The sequence below is a fragment of the Lissotriton vulgaris genome, chromosome 1_1 (genome assembly GCF_964263255.1).
Source record: "Lissotriton vulgaris chromosome 1_1, aLisVul1.2, whole genome shotgun sequence".
NCBI classification, from domain to species: domain Eukaryota; kingdom Metazoa; phylum Chordata; class Amphibia; order Caudata; family Salamandridae; genus Lissotriton; species Lissotriton vulgaris.
The window spans coordinates 1,719,719,306-1,719,735,385 of NC_141685.1; positions in this window are offsets into that span (position 1 = coordinate 1,719,719,306).

Genomic DNA, 16,080 nt, shown 5'->3' on the forward strand with positions numbered 1-16,080 from the left:
TCTTGGGGTCACCGGGAAGGGAACAAAAGGAATAGGCTCCGGTTTTCGGGGTACTAACGGCCTCGGGGGTCGAGGATGGCTTCCATGGACAGTTCGTGCAGGATGTTCGTCCTTCTTCTGAAAGTCCTGTGCCCGGCTGAAGGCACTGGCAATCTCAACAGCGGTGTCTAAAGTGAGTCTCGAGTGCTGACGGACCCACTTCTGCGTAGCTGGGTGCAGGGAGGCCAAAAATTGTTCCAGGTAAATTTTGGCAAGAATTTCGTCTTTGGTGGATGTGGCGGGCTTCAGCCAGCGGTTGGTGAGGTCTTGGATGCGGAACGACAAGGCCCTGGGGGTTTCCTGCGGTCCTTCACGTGCCTGCCGCAGCCTTGTCCTGTAGGTCTCGTCGTCAATCCCAAGTCGCTCAAGGATGCACGTTTTGATGTCCTGGTACGGGGTCTGCCCTTGAATATTGGCCTGTTGGAACGCCGCCTGGAGTTCGCCCGTCAGCAGAGGCCCAAGGTAGTGGCTCCAGCGGTCAACGGGCCAAGCAGCGGCCTCAGCCAAGCGCTCAAAGTTCGTAAAAAAGAAGTCTGGATCCTCTCCTGGAACGTACTTCTGTAATACCACCGAGGGTAATGCAGTTGCGGGTCTCGATTGCCCCATGACGTCAACGAGCTTCCCAAGGGCTCGGTCTTGAGAGGTGCCCTGGTCTTTCAGGACATCGTGCAGCTGGCCACGGTCATCCTCAGCGGTTTTAAGAAATCGCTCCATCATCTTCCCTAGGAGTTCCTGGCTTTCAGCGAGTTGCTTCACGGCGGCCTCCATGCTTCCGGATCCCACTTCTGACACCAGGTGTGGACTGTGGGTTGCTGCGGGCCGGAATAACAGGCGTGGAGGCCGTATATATTGGGCTATGGTAGCTCTTTTATTGTTCTGTTTGACAAAAGTACGTGAGCATATACATAAAGAGTTCAGGGGCGTAGCTTTGGTCGGCTCCCAGCTGTATATGGGCCAGAGGATCTTCCAGAGGTCTTCACGTCTTCCGGGCGTTGGGATGACCTCGGAGGGAAAACAGAGAAGCAGGGGTTAGTCCTTTTAGTATAGACTTCTCCGGTACCGTTACCAACACCGGGGCGTGCGGGAAAAGAGAGAACCGTGAGGCGGGGAACGGATAGGGATACAGAGGGGGAGGGAAGAAGAGGTGGGGGAGGGTAGAAGATAGGTGCTCTGGTGATGGGGTGGGGGTGTAGGGAATATGATACAAGATTTACTAGTGAAGTGTCTCTAAAGTAGTTTATATACAGTGCAAAGGTGCTCTAACAGTGATGTCTAGCTCTATACAAATATCTACAGGTTTCTACAAAGTGAGGACACGGAGACGGTAACACGGTACTCACGTGCCCCGCCGTAACTCTCCCGCGAGTTACGGCCGCTCTCCAGCCACCTCCTGAGGACTCCACCACTCCTCGGTCCAGACGTCCTCCAACTCTCCGCCTTCGATCCTCGCACTCCTCTCGCTCTCCCTCGATGGTTCTCTGCGCGCTGTCTCCTGCCACGAGTCGGCTATCGGGAACGCTCTCCTCTCTTCTTCGTCGTCTTTTGTAGTTCCGGGTCCTGGGATGGGGGCGGGACTTCCGGTTTCCCGGTAGGCTGCTTCCGGTTCGGGACTTCCGGGGTCAGGGCGCTCGTGAGGTTCCGTTCCCGGCACGAGTCTGGGTTGGATACGCTGGTTGCCTGCCTGCAGGGGAAACAAAGAAGAAGGACTCCTGGTTGTCAGAGACGCAGGAGGATTAGAACCCGAGGAACCCTCGTTTGGGGGTCTCTCCGTTGAGGTATGTGTCGTTCCCCTTCCACAGTAGCTAAGTAAGATTCCACATTTGGCAATACCATTGGACTCCCATTCTAGTCAGCAATAGCTCTATGCACTGAGTGCAGTTCTCTGGGATTGTCCAAATGTCTTTTCAAGTCTTCTAAATGTTTATGCTTTGACAATTGCCAACAATAAAAAGGTGAATGACCACCAAGAAAGAATAAGATTCTACTTTACTTTTGGTTTGGATAGGAGGACAATCCATTCTACTACTGGTGCAGGGACAAATCTGCACAAACAGAACTATGGACACTAAATAATACATTGTTTAGCTTATCAATTATAATAGGCGCTGTTAGACGTTCCACATACCTCAATGATAACAGACTTTGTAGTTGAATCCCCAATCTCCTTACTGACTAGATAGTGTGGCAGAGTCATTTAGCTCCCAAAGTCACCGATGATTGATCCCCAATGATGATTAGATTATCCAACGCAGGACAAGAGTACGGAGTCAGAGTCAAGAAGTGTCAGAGGCACGGACTCATGCTTGCAAAAATTCCAAAACCTTTAGCTCAGCCACTCTATTCTGGAGGACCAAAAACCACAGAGTCTATTTAAGTTTAAAAGCTTTATTAAAAGTAAACACATTTATTAAAATCAAGTTTGTCATAAAAGTAAACGTTTAACTGAAAATGGAAAAGTGCTTAGTGCTGACGATTAATTGGACACATTTCTTGTGGTCGAGCCGAGCTCTCACCTTGTTTGAACTTGATCTTGCTCGTGTTCTTAGAAGTCAAGCTTCTGTCTGTTAGGACAGTTCCAGTGTATGAAAGGCAAGGAAAAGAAGTTGTAATTTTGTCCAAATACTACCATGAATAGTAGCAGTAGTTTGTATTGCAACTGCAAGCACAGCATATATCCGGTTCTTATGGTGAACACTCCCTACCTCTCTTAATAACTTTAGTTTAGTAGTAGTAAGTCATTCATGTGTGGGTGTATCACTGTTCACTCAATAATAAGCAAAGCACCTAAAGTCATCCCATATGTAATCAAATACATCCCATGTGAAGTGATAGATAATCAGATTATTTAGCTTCTTCATTTTCCTTTTCTAGTACTCATTTGCACTGTAGGGTGAAAGCTAAATTAATTAAGCAGTAGCCCTTTTAACAGAGTATTCTCAGTGCCACCCGTAATAGAAAAGTAAGAGCTTCACCACTTGCATGTACTGGACCTGTACAGTAATGCAAGTCTGTCTCACTCATCATGGTGTGCGTCTGTTTTTCTCGGGTGCAAGTTCACTGCGCTGGCATTATGCCGGCTTGCATAAGATAACATATCAATTTTCCTAAACAAGAGAGAAGAAGAAGAATAAGACTGGTGTACTGTCATAGTTGACTGTAATGGAAGTCCATAGTGCTCTTAGAATTTGTTCCTTAAACTCCCACTAATGTTAGAGCAAGGATGAAGAAGTGGGAGGTTAGACAGATACTGTCCTCAATAGTTATGTACTGTGCTTTCAATTTGCTAGTTGTACTGTGACACAACTTTCGGCTCAATCATTTTGAGTTAATCTTAAGGAGCATTGGTTACAGACTATGTCTTTCTTTCTTCATATAGTTGCTCCTTCCAAATCAAACAGACCATCAAGGAAGGAGCTGGCTCGAATGGCCCGGCAACGGAGGCTGGATGCCACTGTCACCGAATATCGGCGGCTGGTGGCCTTGGAGGAGGAGGACATGCAGTCTACCGGTACAACATCCACTGGGACAGCTGCATCCTCCTCCGTGCCCCCACAGGCTGCCAGCCAGCGCAGTGCTCCAGCAGTACAGAGCCAGGCTACCAAAGCCAACCGCCACCGCCGAGCAGCAAAGACAGCAGCTGCCCCCCACAGGAGTTGAAAGGCACGCCAGCACCGCTTATGCCTCAGAGTGTCCTACCTGGACCAGGAGGTCCTAACGTATAAGACCTTGGTGGAGGGCCTCGGCTCCGACCATGTTCTCTCCGCAAGGAGTATGATGCCTTGGCCGCAAAAGTGAACAGGAGCCTGCCGTAGTGTCCCTTGCCCCTTTTTTAGAGACTTTTGGGTGGTGGGAATTGGGAGTTGGGTTGGTTTTGGGACTTTTGAAGGACAATCGTTGGGGTTAGGGAGGGTCTTGCGGGAGATTATTTTGTTAGGGCTACAAAAATATACTTTTTGAAACTTTATCTGAGCATACCTGTTTTTTACTGCTTTTGAGTCTGGTGGGTGAGGGTTTAACAGAAAATTTGTGTTCCTGAAACTTAAGTCTGTGTAATTTTCTTCCTTTAAGTGTAAATGGCTAAATGTTTTCAACACTAAGTGCCTCTCACAGAGTAAGTGAATTCAAGAGTCCTAGGACTTTAGTAGTACTACCGTCAATCTATCGTCTCTCCTAATACTCCATTATACTACCTCCCACCGAACGCTTATCTTACCTGTAATTTGTGTGCGAAAGTAGCGCTAGGCCCAGGGCTGGCTCCACGGGAAATGGCGATTAAGGTTGGCAATCCTGGGCGGATGAAATGTCCTCCTCATTGCGGTGGTACTAGTGGTGTGACACAGTGGCATTTGCATGCCTATGGAAAAAAAGAAAATGAAACTTGGTTTGTCCTTACTGTAGCATTACAACGGTACGATAGAGAATATAGCAGGTGACAGAACACTAGAACAGTGCCACAATGTAGCCTAACAAATGGTAAAGTATTGAAAGTATAACTAGTACTTGCGTTGAATTTCTTTGACATTGGCTACTACTACAAGAAATAGTAATGAAGCTGAGTAAGTCTAGAATATATCCTCGGATTCCTTCACCAGCCTGTTGCTATGACCTTATCCTCCCCAGCAAGTGTGTGGAATTATTGATGTCATTTAGTCACACATCAATCAAAACCGCACAGCCCGGGGGAAGAGGGTTAGGGTTTGGAAAATGGATGGGAATGGGCTTTTCTTTTTGGGTAGGTTTTGTTGAGAGAAGAAAAAAAAGCACAGCATGGACAAACAATAATTGAAGATAAAGAAATCTTTGGGTACAAAGCTAACCATAAATCTTTTAAGTGACATAAAGGAAGTGCATGCACTACTGCATGCATTGTTACTGAAAAGTAAGTAGTACTTTCGACAACCGTGAATGACAGAATGCAACAGTACAGGGCTGCATCAATTTCACTTGCCTATCTCTGCACTCAGAGAAACACTTCTTACATTAAATTAGGTTTCAAAAAATAGCCGAAGTAAAACCTATAGAATGGCTGTAGGGATCAATTTAGAAGCAGAGAGAGATCCAAGAAATGCAGTCACACTCATAGAAGAAAACAATGGATACTGTATCTGTATAATGTTGTAGTTGTCCTGTTGAATTTGGTAAGTAAGTTGCATGCATCAAACAATTCCTCTTATTAGCGGCACTCCTCCATTCCAGCTGACGCTTCATCCATCAATGTTGGTGACCAGAAGACACCCTGTCCATTGCCTGCCTGGCGGATGCTGAATTGCGGCTCGCTAATGTGAAGCCTGACTCCATCCTTTTTTCCCCATTGCACAGACTGAAACCCAGCCTGTAATTATTGAACAAAAAAAAGGAAGTGATATTACAACACCACTGATAAATAAATATAAGGTATGTACGCTGTGTAGTGCAAAAAGTCACACTTTGAGTTTCCTAATAGACAGTACAATATTTTTGAAAGTGCGTACTCTGTCTGAGTCTCCTTTTGAAGGATAAATAAGTATGGGCAAATTAATTTAGCGGATCTTTCCCCTCAAGCTAGGTGTACTGTAAACTGTGTTTTAGAACAAAATTAGACCTTCCCAGCAGTGCTCCCACCCAGACCCTTACTAAAGCAAGTTGCAAAACTGTAGACGATCCCCAATCAGATCTCAAAAAACGAGGCCTAGCAGAAAACTGGTGACAATACGTACTTTGAAAGTAAAAGTAGGCCCAAATACCCCCTTACCCACCGTGGATTGTATTCAAACCACTTGCAAGCAAGCAAAAGTATACATAGCCAGCATTGCTCCAAGTCTCGAAAAACCCCCACCCAAACACATGCAATAGAAATACTGCTAACCCTAACTAGCCCTAAGTTAAGAAGAGTGGCAAAGGCTTTCTTTAACTATGCCAAATCCCCCCTTTCCCACCATGTATTTTTTTCAAATGACTTGCAACCAATATTACACATTCCCACGAGTGCTCTAAGACCCCAGAACTCAGTTGCAAAAATCTAGAACACCCTGAAACACATGCAATCCTGCTGCTAGGGCTAACCCTAACGAACCCTAAGTTACAAAAAGTGCCAAAAGGCTTTTCCTTATGGATTTTGTCCAAACCACTTCTATCCGGTATTAGACCTTCCCAGCAATGCCCCAAGACACGCCAACCCACCTGCAAAAAAGCACAACACCACCAAACAGCAAAAAAGGAAAATCTCATACTTACAATATTTATCGGCCTTCGGTCCAAACGCGCTGTGCAGCTAGGTCATAACTCCCGTTTTCCGCCACGGATTTCCTGAAAAGCAAATGCAATCAAAATTAGAGTGTCCCATCAGTGCTCCCAGACCCCAAAACTCACCCACAAACACCCGGAACCCCCCCAAAGAGCACCTGAAAGGCAAGCAAGTCAGCAAAAACGCAAAAAGAATTTCGCCTCCGATTTGGTCCAAACCACTTTTATCCGGTATTAGAGCTTCCCAGCAATGGCCCCAGAGCCGTCAACAGAGGCGAAAACTAGTAGAAGACCCCCAAACAGCCAAAAAACAAAAGTACAAAAATGGGGACTTAGTCATTTTTTTGGCAATTTCCAAAATGACTCCGCGCGTGCTCTGCAGCTAGGCCCTAACTCCCCTCTGCCACCATGGATTTGCTTCAAACCTCTTGCAATCTAAAGTATTCATACCCAGCAGTGCTCCTAGACCCCAAAAACCACCCACAAACACCAGGAAGCCCCCCAAACAGGCCCCCGAAAACGCTACATTGAGCAAAATGTCAGAAATAGCAAAAAAAATGCCTGCATGGATTTTGTACAAACCACTTCTATCCGGTATTAGACCTTCCCAGCAATGCCCCAAGATCCGCCAACCCCCCCGCAAAAAAGCACAACATCCCCAAACAGCCAAAAAGGAAAATCTCATACTTACAATATTTCTTGACCTTCGGTCCAAACGCGCTGTGCAGCTAGGTCATAACTCCCGTTTTCCACCACGGATTTCCTGAAAAGCAAATGCAATCAAAGTTAGAGTGTCCCAGCAGTGCTCCCAGACCCCCAAACTCACCCACAAACACCCGGCACCCCCCTAAAGAGCACCTCAAAGGCAAGCAAGTCAGCAAAAACGCAAATATTGTTTTGTCCTCCGATTTGGTCCAAACCACTTGTATCCAGTATTGGAGCTTCCCAGCAATGGCCCCAGAGCCGTCAACCCAGGCGAAAACTAGTAGAAGACCCCCAAACAGCCAAAAAGCAAAAGTACAAAAATGGGGACTTAGTCATTTTCTTGGCAATTTCCAAAATCACTCCGCGCGCGCTCTGCAGCTAGGCCCTAACTCCCCTCTGCCACCATGGATTTGCTTCAAACCTCTTACAATCTAAAGTATCCATAGCCAGCAGTGCTCCCAGACCCCGAAAACCACCCACAAACACCAGGAAGCCCCCCAAACAGGCCCCTGAAAACGCTACATTGAGCAAAATGTCAGAAAAAGCAAAAAAAATTCGACATGGATTTTGTACAAACCACTTCTATCCGGTATTAGACCTTCCCAGCAATGCCCCAAGACCCGCCAATCCACCCGCAAAAAAGCACAACACCCCCAAACAGCCAAAAAGGAAAATCTCATACTTACAATATTTCTCGGCCTTCGGTCCAAACGCGCTGTGCAGCTAGGTCATAACTCCCGTTTTCCACCACGGATTTCCACAGCTTGCCGGCGCCATCGTTAAATAGTTACAACAGGCCAGGCTTCAACTTTTGCCCCCGGATCTGCTGCTCACGGATTTGCGAACTCTCGGTAAATTCGAAGGAGTTCACGGATCGCGAATTTACAGAAAATTCGCAAAATCCGCGAGCGGAACGGATTTTGCGCTCACCCCTATGCGGCACCTTCAGATCAATAAGCAAACAAGTGAAGACAGTTCTGCTTATGGGCTTGTTTTTGTGATTAGGTGATTAAAGTTTGAATTATATTAACTGTGCACAACAAAGAAAGACAGACACACAGGAATAAAAGTGAATAAGGATGAAAAAGAAAGTTATTGATTCATTGTCTCATTTTCAGGGCTCGGTGTCAGTGAATAAGAATAAGGCTTCGTCATCATACTCTGCAAAGTCAGGCAGGGTGAGGTCAGTTTCACCTAACAGAGAAGAAATTCCCTCATCTACGTTGCTGTCCACCTCGTCTTCATCCGGCGTGCTTTCTCATACTTTGTAATCTGGTGGTATGAGGTGCTGATTCATCTTGATCATTGTTAACCTCTCCACATTTTTGGGCGAGAGGCGGCTCCGTTTGGAAGTTACAATGCCACCAGCAGCACTGAAAACACGTTCAGAAGACACGCTTGCGAGTGGGCAAGACAAGTAGTTTATAGCCAGGTTGGAGAGCTGTGCCCACAATTCTTTTTTCCCATGCCAATACGCCAATGGGTCAGCATTAACATAGACCTCTGTTGAGTCATTCAGATAGTCCTGCACCATCGACTCAAGGTCCTCCAAGGTTCCTCCACTTTGCTTACTTTTTGCTGTGACCTTTTGAGAACCAAACCCAAGCCGAGTTAGCCAATCCTCTTCTGCATCCAATGTTACTGTTGTGTCTGGTGCAGATGATCCGGTTGCCGGTGTCTTTAGTGGCTGAGAGGTCACTTGTGCCACAGCCACAGGTGCAGAAGTGGATTCTTTTGACTTGGGATGGCCTGCTGATGCTGATGTACTGCCTTTTCCTTCAATTTGCTGCCGTTCTCTTTCAAACCTCTTGGCTGAGAAGGCTAGCCAACGTTTGTACTCTGTAACATCTTGATCACAAAAAGGAAAGAATGCTTGGCCTGCCAGCGCCTTTTTGTAGCGTGGATCCAGAATAGTAGCACAAATGTAATGCTGTTCTGAGTGGATCATTTTAAGACGTTCTTCACCAAGTAGGCGCTCTAATAATTTCTCCGCCAAAAGAAAAGGGTCTTTCTTTTCTTCATCTTTTTCAAACATAGAAGACACCACCTTCAGTTGGTGCTCTACAATGCGCAACAATGGGATAGCTTTTCCCAAATTACAGTCCTCCTTGCTGACTGAACGCGTGAAGATCTCAAAAGGAGGAAGCATGTCTGTCAGGCTTTTAACTAGGTTCCATTGCGCCGCATCTAGCCTCAGGTCCTTCTGAGCTGTACCCAGTGTTAAGAAATAGTGATTGAGTACCATATACTGCTCATACAGACGCTCAAGCATGTAGAAGGTTGAGTTCCAACGTGTTGCCACCTCCTGGATGAGTGCTTTCACTGGCATTCGACGTTCATGTAGCAGGCTCCTCAGATGCTTCCGGGCCTTAAAAGAATGGCTGAAATGGTTGCACATTCTTCGGCAGGTGGCCACTAACTCGCACGCTGGACTGTCTTCATCACTCAAGAATTTTTTAACAACCAGGTTTATACAGTGCGCCAAACACGGCACTCTGAAATATTGACCCTGCTCCATGGCCTTCACTACATTGGCGCCATTATCCGTGGAAACATAACCAATCTGGTGTTTTTTTGGGGACAGCCAGTGAAAGACCTTTGTGTTAAACTCATTCAAAATGTTTTCTGCTGTGTGACGTTTCTCCAAGCCAAGCATGGCTAGTGTTGCATGTTTTCGAGCAGCTTTAAAAACTTGGTCCGGGTAAACACCTGCGTTTAGCTTTGCTTTAACCCCTGAAAAAGAGACCCAGTGTGCAGTGATGCACATGTAATCAGCACCTGCACCACTGGTCCACATGTCTGTTGTCAATATATAGTGTGAACAGCACTCTTCTGCAAAGCTGCCCCAATCACCTCCAGCACATCTTCATGTAGTGCTGGAACCGCAACTCTGGCAAAGTAGAACCGGCTAGGAACCTTCCATTTAGGGCAAAGCGCTGCCACTAATTCTAGAAAACCAATCCCTTCTACAAATGAAAAAGGGAGAAGGTCCAGAGCTAGCATTTTAGCCAGCTTAGTGTTATACAGACGCGTCAGTGGGTGGTTGCGTTCATATGGCGCTTCTGTAAACAACATGGTTCTAATGTTACCCTGGACCAAGCATTAACGGGATGATGATGATGACTTCTTCGACCCAGTTACTCTCGCTGATGAACTTTTTCGCATTGGTGTCTCACTCTCTCCCACACTCTTAGTGTGGCTCACATGGGGTGTGCTGCTGACAGGGGTACTGGGTGTAAGTGAAATGTTTGACACGTCTTCTTCCTCCTCGTCATCATCAGATGAAACATCAACGCTTTCTTGACTTGCAATTCGGGCTTCCTTGATCTCCTTTAGCGTGCTGTCTCCTAAGATGACCTCTCTGGCCTCCGGTACCATAGTTAATACCAAACTTACCACGACTAACTTCATGCTTACAAATGCTACAAATGGCGAAGTTTTCCCTTTTTGGGCAAACGCTAAAGAAGTCCCAAACTGGGGACTTGAATTGTCTGTGGGGGCCGGAGGAGGCGGCGATACTGGTGGTGGTGGTCATGCTGCTAATGCCAGATGAAGTGGAGGATGTGGATTGCCGAACTTTAGTACGTTGTGCACTTTCACCACCACTAACTGAGGTCGAGGTGGATGGAGGTCCCTTCTGGCGAGGAAGAAATATGGAAGCGGTACCTGTTGGTGTACTAGTTAACTCCAATGATTGTGGTGTTTCCACTGCCTCCTCGTCGACAACATGATCATCATGCTCAGCAGCTTCTCGGGCTAGGGTCAAAATGTCTGTTTGCTGCATGCCCGCTGGGGCTGCAGTGACCTTTATGATGACTGGGCCGTCGTCGTGAGAGTATTCATCGGCAGCAGTATCCACCACTTCCTGTTGAGCCTCATCACACTCCATAAGTATGAGACTTTGGACGAGCTTCCTTTTACGCTTAACTACCTTTGTCAGATCATGGTGTGCCTCACTCTCAGATGGCAGTGGTGCTGGTTCCTAATTTTGATCCGTGTCATCAGAAGGAGGTGTGCTTGAAGAAGATGTAGACGCCACCCTTGATCTCTTCCATGCTAGGGGTGTGGAAGACAATGAATGATTATCAGGGGAAGTGGCTTCCTCAAATGATACCTCGCCTTGATTGTCAATTTCCTGATGTGCCCCTACTTCGGGAGGAACAACTATTGTGGGCACTTGTGACCCTCCATGCACCTCTGCTTGCACATCTCCTTGCGCTGCTTCTCCTTCCACTTGTACTTGGGCTTGTACTTGCACATGAGGTTGTTGTTGCGGCTGTGGTTGTTCAACACTCGTCAGATGAGTTACAACAACCTGTGTTGATTGAGGGACATTGCTGCTACTTTCTTGCGATAAGCCAACATCACTGGTCGATGGTGATTGAACAACTAGACTAAGGGCCTCTGCAGCACTCAAGGGCTTGGACTTAAGTTGGTGTGGTGGTGGTGGTGGCACTGAGCCCAATGGAGCGGGGGTGCTGCTCCCAGCTTGGTCCCCAGCAGATCCCGCTGCTGCTGCAGACGTACTTTTTTTTTTACTCCCAAAAAATGTGGCTGACGGCTCACCAGTCTCCTTGGTAACTTGCTTCTTCTGCTCCTTACTGGCAACTTTCTTGCTAGAGGAGCTATGGGGAACTTTTTTTGGGGCCATCTTCTTCAGAGCAGGTCAGAACAGCAGGCCGCCGTAGCATGAGTTGCAGAGTTGTCTGTGGCCAGACGTGACGTTGCGTGACGTTATGCTGCACACACACACCGCTGCAGGAATTCTTCCTGGCACTGGTGGTTCTCTTGAGTCTTGTGCACCTAAAAGCAATGGAAGACAGAGGAACATCAGTTCAGTTATACACCCCAAAAAATCGAAAATCACAGAAAAATCAGCACAATCCCAAGCCCTCCATGATGTTTAAATTCAAGACACCCTACAGAAAGACTAGGCCCATGCACCACTCACTACCCCTGGGCATAAAGGTTGAAAGCTAGACAAAATGGTTGCAGACCTAAGAACACTGCCTGCATTCAAAATGGCCCCCTGCCTCCCAGCACATGGCCAGGGCCTGCCTGTAGCAGCACTCAAAATGGCCCCCACCCACATGGCCTGTCCCCATGAACTCCCCAAAAAATCGAAAAACACAGAAAAATCAGCACAATCCCATGCATGATGTTTAAATTCAAGACACCCCACAGAAAGACTAGGCCCATGCACCACTCACTACCCCTGGTGAAAAGGCCACAACAGCCCAAAAAAACGAAAATCACAGAAAAATCAGCAAAATCCCAAGCCATCCAGGCCCTCCATGATGTTTAAATTCAAGACACCCCACAGAAAGACTAGGCCCATGCACCACTCACTACCCCTGGGCATAAAGGTTGAAAGCTAGGGCCTAGTCATGGTCCTAGGGAGAGCGACTTCCCAGGTACAGCTCATATAATGTCCCGGGTGTGCATTCGTGGGACAATTGTGTTTGCTATTAGAGGGTGGTGCATGGTTTCCACCCTGTGATAGCAAATACTTGTTCGACTACTTGAAGAGAGATGAGAACAACCTTGTATCACTGTAATAGAGGGGATGCAGATGGTAAAAATGGAGAGAAAAGAAGAAACAAACAAAAAAAAGCGGGGTCTCACCTGTTCTTTTAAATGGGGCCCCTGGTGGGTAATGTTCCATGGCCAATCCAATTATTATATTGCGGGTCTCTGTAGGACTGGGGATCTTAATGTCACATGTAAATTAGGCGCGGAAGGGCACAGAGACGTTTTTCAGCCTAGGGGAGCGCCACCTTCCTGGGTATTGTTTACTAATTGTTCAGGTGGTTCGAGACCAACTGAAGTCCGGGGATCGCCACACTCCGGGTCTTTATTTAAATATGCAGGGTGGGCCTTGCCAGTCCCTGAAGCCTCGGGGGTCCTATGCAGTGCCTTATTTGTTCTGTAATCACATGGGCAGTACTTATGGTGTTATAAAGTGATACACTCATAGAACTCTTGCAGTTATACAATTACCAAGGCTTCATTTGTCTAATAGTCAGATTATGTTTGGTAGGTGCACTCTAATATTAAATAATTTTGTCAGTAAAATCTCCTATAAACAGATGATTTTCATAATAAATCATAGGCAAGTGTTGTCAGAAAAAGAAGACCTATACACTCAGTTATTAATTGAAAAAATGTAACCTTTATTAAAACACAAATAAATAGAAATGCAACTTTAATAGAAGAAACAGTATAATAAAAAACATGGGTTGGATTCCAGTGGAAGCAGCATAGGAAACCTGCAAAACAAAAATGAAACATAAGTATGTGTGCTATGTTAAGAGGTAAAGAAACATAGTCCGAATGAAAGTGCAATAGTGACAATGGAAGGGAGGGTGAGTGGGTGGAAGGGAGAAGGGGAGGGAGAGTCAAAAGAAGAGAGCAGGAGGAGACATAGCGTCGGCCTATTGCACCCAGCCTTTAGTGTTTACCTTCCCAGAACCCGTTTGTCTAGGACGCTGGGGTCCGCGAGAAAGAGTGTGGCTCAGCAAGTCCTTAAAATTAAATACATGAGTCCAGAGATTATGGGCCATATTATCAAGGCAGGGCGATAAGGTGTTGATAATATGTCCTTGTGAATTCCCAAAGAAGCCCAGGTCTGGTGTGAACATGGACTTCTATGGGAATTTACAGAGCATATTATCAACCCCTTATCGCCACTTTATCGATAGTTCCCTGCAGCTTAAGTGGTGATAATGTTATTGCCGTTCTTTGATAATATAGTCCTACATTAATAGCTACAGGAAAATCGCTTGCATGCACCTGTGCACCCAGCTTGCTGCAAACCAACCCCTTCCCCCGCACTGTGCTCAATTGTAGGTTTTGCACACCTAGGCTTCACTGCTCACTTGCCACCACTGGTGTGTCCCACGACGTGTTGGTGCAAGCTCTTAGTCCGGGGTACTTTTGTACAGTAGACCAGGTCTCCGGTTGGGGACGGTGTCTTTATACCACGATGGAAGGTGTCAGAATGCCAGGTCATCATTGCGGTGTCAGCTCCCACTCCGCCCTTCTTGAGGCAATCACTGGAATGTCTGAAAAGGAAGAAATAATTTATTGGTGGAAACATCTGGAGGTAAATGAAGGTTTATTTCAAGCTTGATAGAAAATAGGAGTGGAGTGCATTGTTCGTTTTTGAAGTAAGATCTACCAACTGTTAGTGGTAATCATGGTTCAAAGAGGAGTTGGAGTGCATGGGAAAACACAAGAATAAATACTAATATGCTATACCAACGTTCACATACAAAGGAACAGAGCGCATGCTAGAAGCATAATGTCCTTAAAATGAGACAATGTGACTGAATGAGGTCAGATATCACATCATTACGCACAGCATCGCTTTTTCGCACGTGCGTACTCAGGGCAATGCACCCCACCCCTCCTGCAGCTTCGCGCTCATCAGGTGTCTGTAGGGCAGCGCTACCTGTAGGCTCAGGCCTACCTTGTGGTACAGCAGGTTTTTAAAATGAGACAGAGAAGTGACTGAATGAGGTCAGAGATCACATCATAACACATGGAAATATCGCTTATTCGCACATGCGCACTCTGGCTGATGCATCCAACCCATCCCGCAACACCGCGCTCAAGAGGTTTCTGTAGGGTGGCACTGCCCGCTGGCTCAGGCCTACAGTACGGCCTAGCAGGTCTTTAAAATGAGACCGAGATCACAATATTACGCACAGCAATACCGTTTGTTCGCACCTGCACAGCCAGGCTGAAGCACCCCACCCCTCCCGCCGCACCGCGCTCAATTGGAGGCCCTGTGCACCCAGGTCACTCTGCTTACCTGCTATCATTGTTTGTGAGCAAACACTACGGGCAGCAGTGCTCACAATTCAGATGAAGTGTTGATTGCAAGAGAGTGTACACCTCATGGATCCCTTTCGTAGTCAACGGGCAGTAAGGCCCACAATTTAGAGCCCCTGTTGATTTCCAGGATGGTGTACACCTCATGGATTCATTTCTTTTTTTTATTGCACATTGCGATATGCAAAGTGGATGTGGCATATCATTTGACATAGTGTGGAAGAAGAGGGATAAGTGGCGTCATTTTTTTTGTAACATAGTTTTTATTGCAGTACCAAAATAATTGCACAGACAACATATTGGTGAATAGTTGAGTAACATAGCAGTAAGGCACATATTCAATTAGCCCCCTCTGACACGCCATCCACGTCTCCAGGTAGAAGACTGAGCAACAAATAGAATAAGTCCATTTCCTGCTTCCTTGTCCAATGTCCATAGCCAGAAATACAGGAAGACGTGGACTGCTTTTAAATTTTCACCCCTCCCCCACCCCCTATCAACCACCGCCCCAACTCCCCACTTTCCTGAAACAACCCCCCCCCGTGGCAGCGCTATAGTAGAATCCTAGAAAAGAGATAAGGTCTGGTGTGTGCAAGGAGGAGTTAGACATTCGCTAACGGTGTGCTCCTAGGTGCGCTACTGAGGTCTACCGCTTCAGAGTCCGCATCCTCTCCTTTCTCCTCATCATTATCATCCCGAAGTGCCTGTACCATCACTTCCCATGCCGTTGCCCTCTCCATGGCTTTCTCATCCTCGGTCCTCCTAGCCATCTGGTAACGTAAAGTGCTTTCACAAGCTGCCCACCTCAAACATTCACCATACCAGCGCTTGTATGTGGGCCCCACTTTCGATTTCCAGTTCCTGGTAATTTCCCTCTTCGCTAATATCAGCCCAATATCTATAAATCTGCTGGTATTCTTATTTTTGGAAGTGTGTGGAAACCAGTGTAGCACCCCCACTGCTTTGGTGTACTGTATCTCCCTATCCGTGGCGTTATTTAAGGCTCTCCCAACCTCCCGCCAGTATTCCCCCAAGGTGTGGCAATCCCACAGCATGTGTCCCAAATCCGCCCCCAGCGTGTTGCACCTAGGACAGGCCGCTTGTTCCACCCCAAAGTATTGCTGTATTTTCCCTGGTGTGAGGTATGCTCGATGAATAATGTAAAAATGTATGAGTTGGAAAGTAGCGTTCCTCGTGCTCCTCCGCGCCCTCCTCAGTAGTTGACCCCAAGTGGCGTCAGGAATCTCCATTTGGAGGTCCAGTTCCCACTTAGCTTTC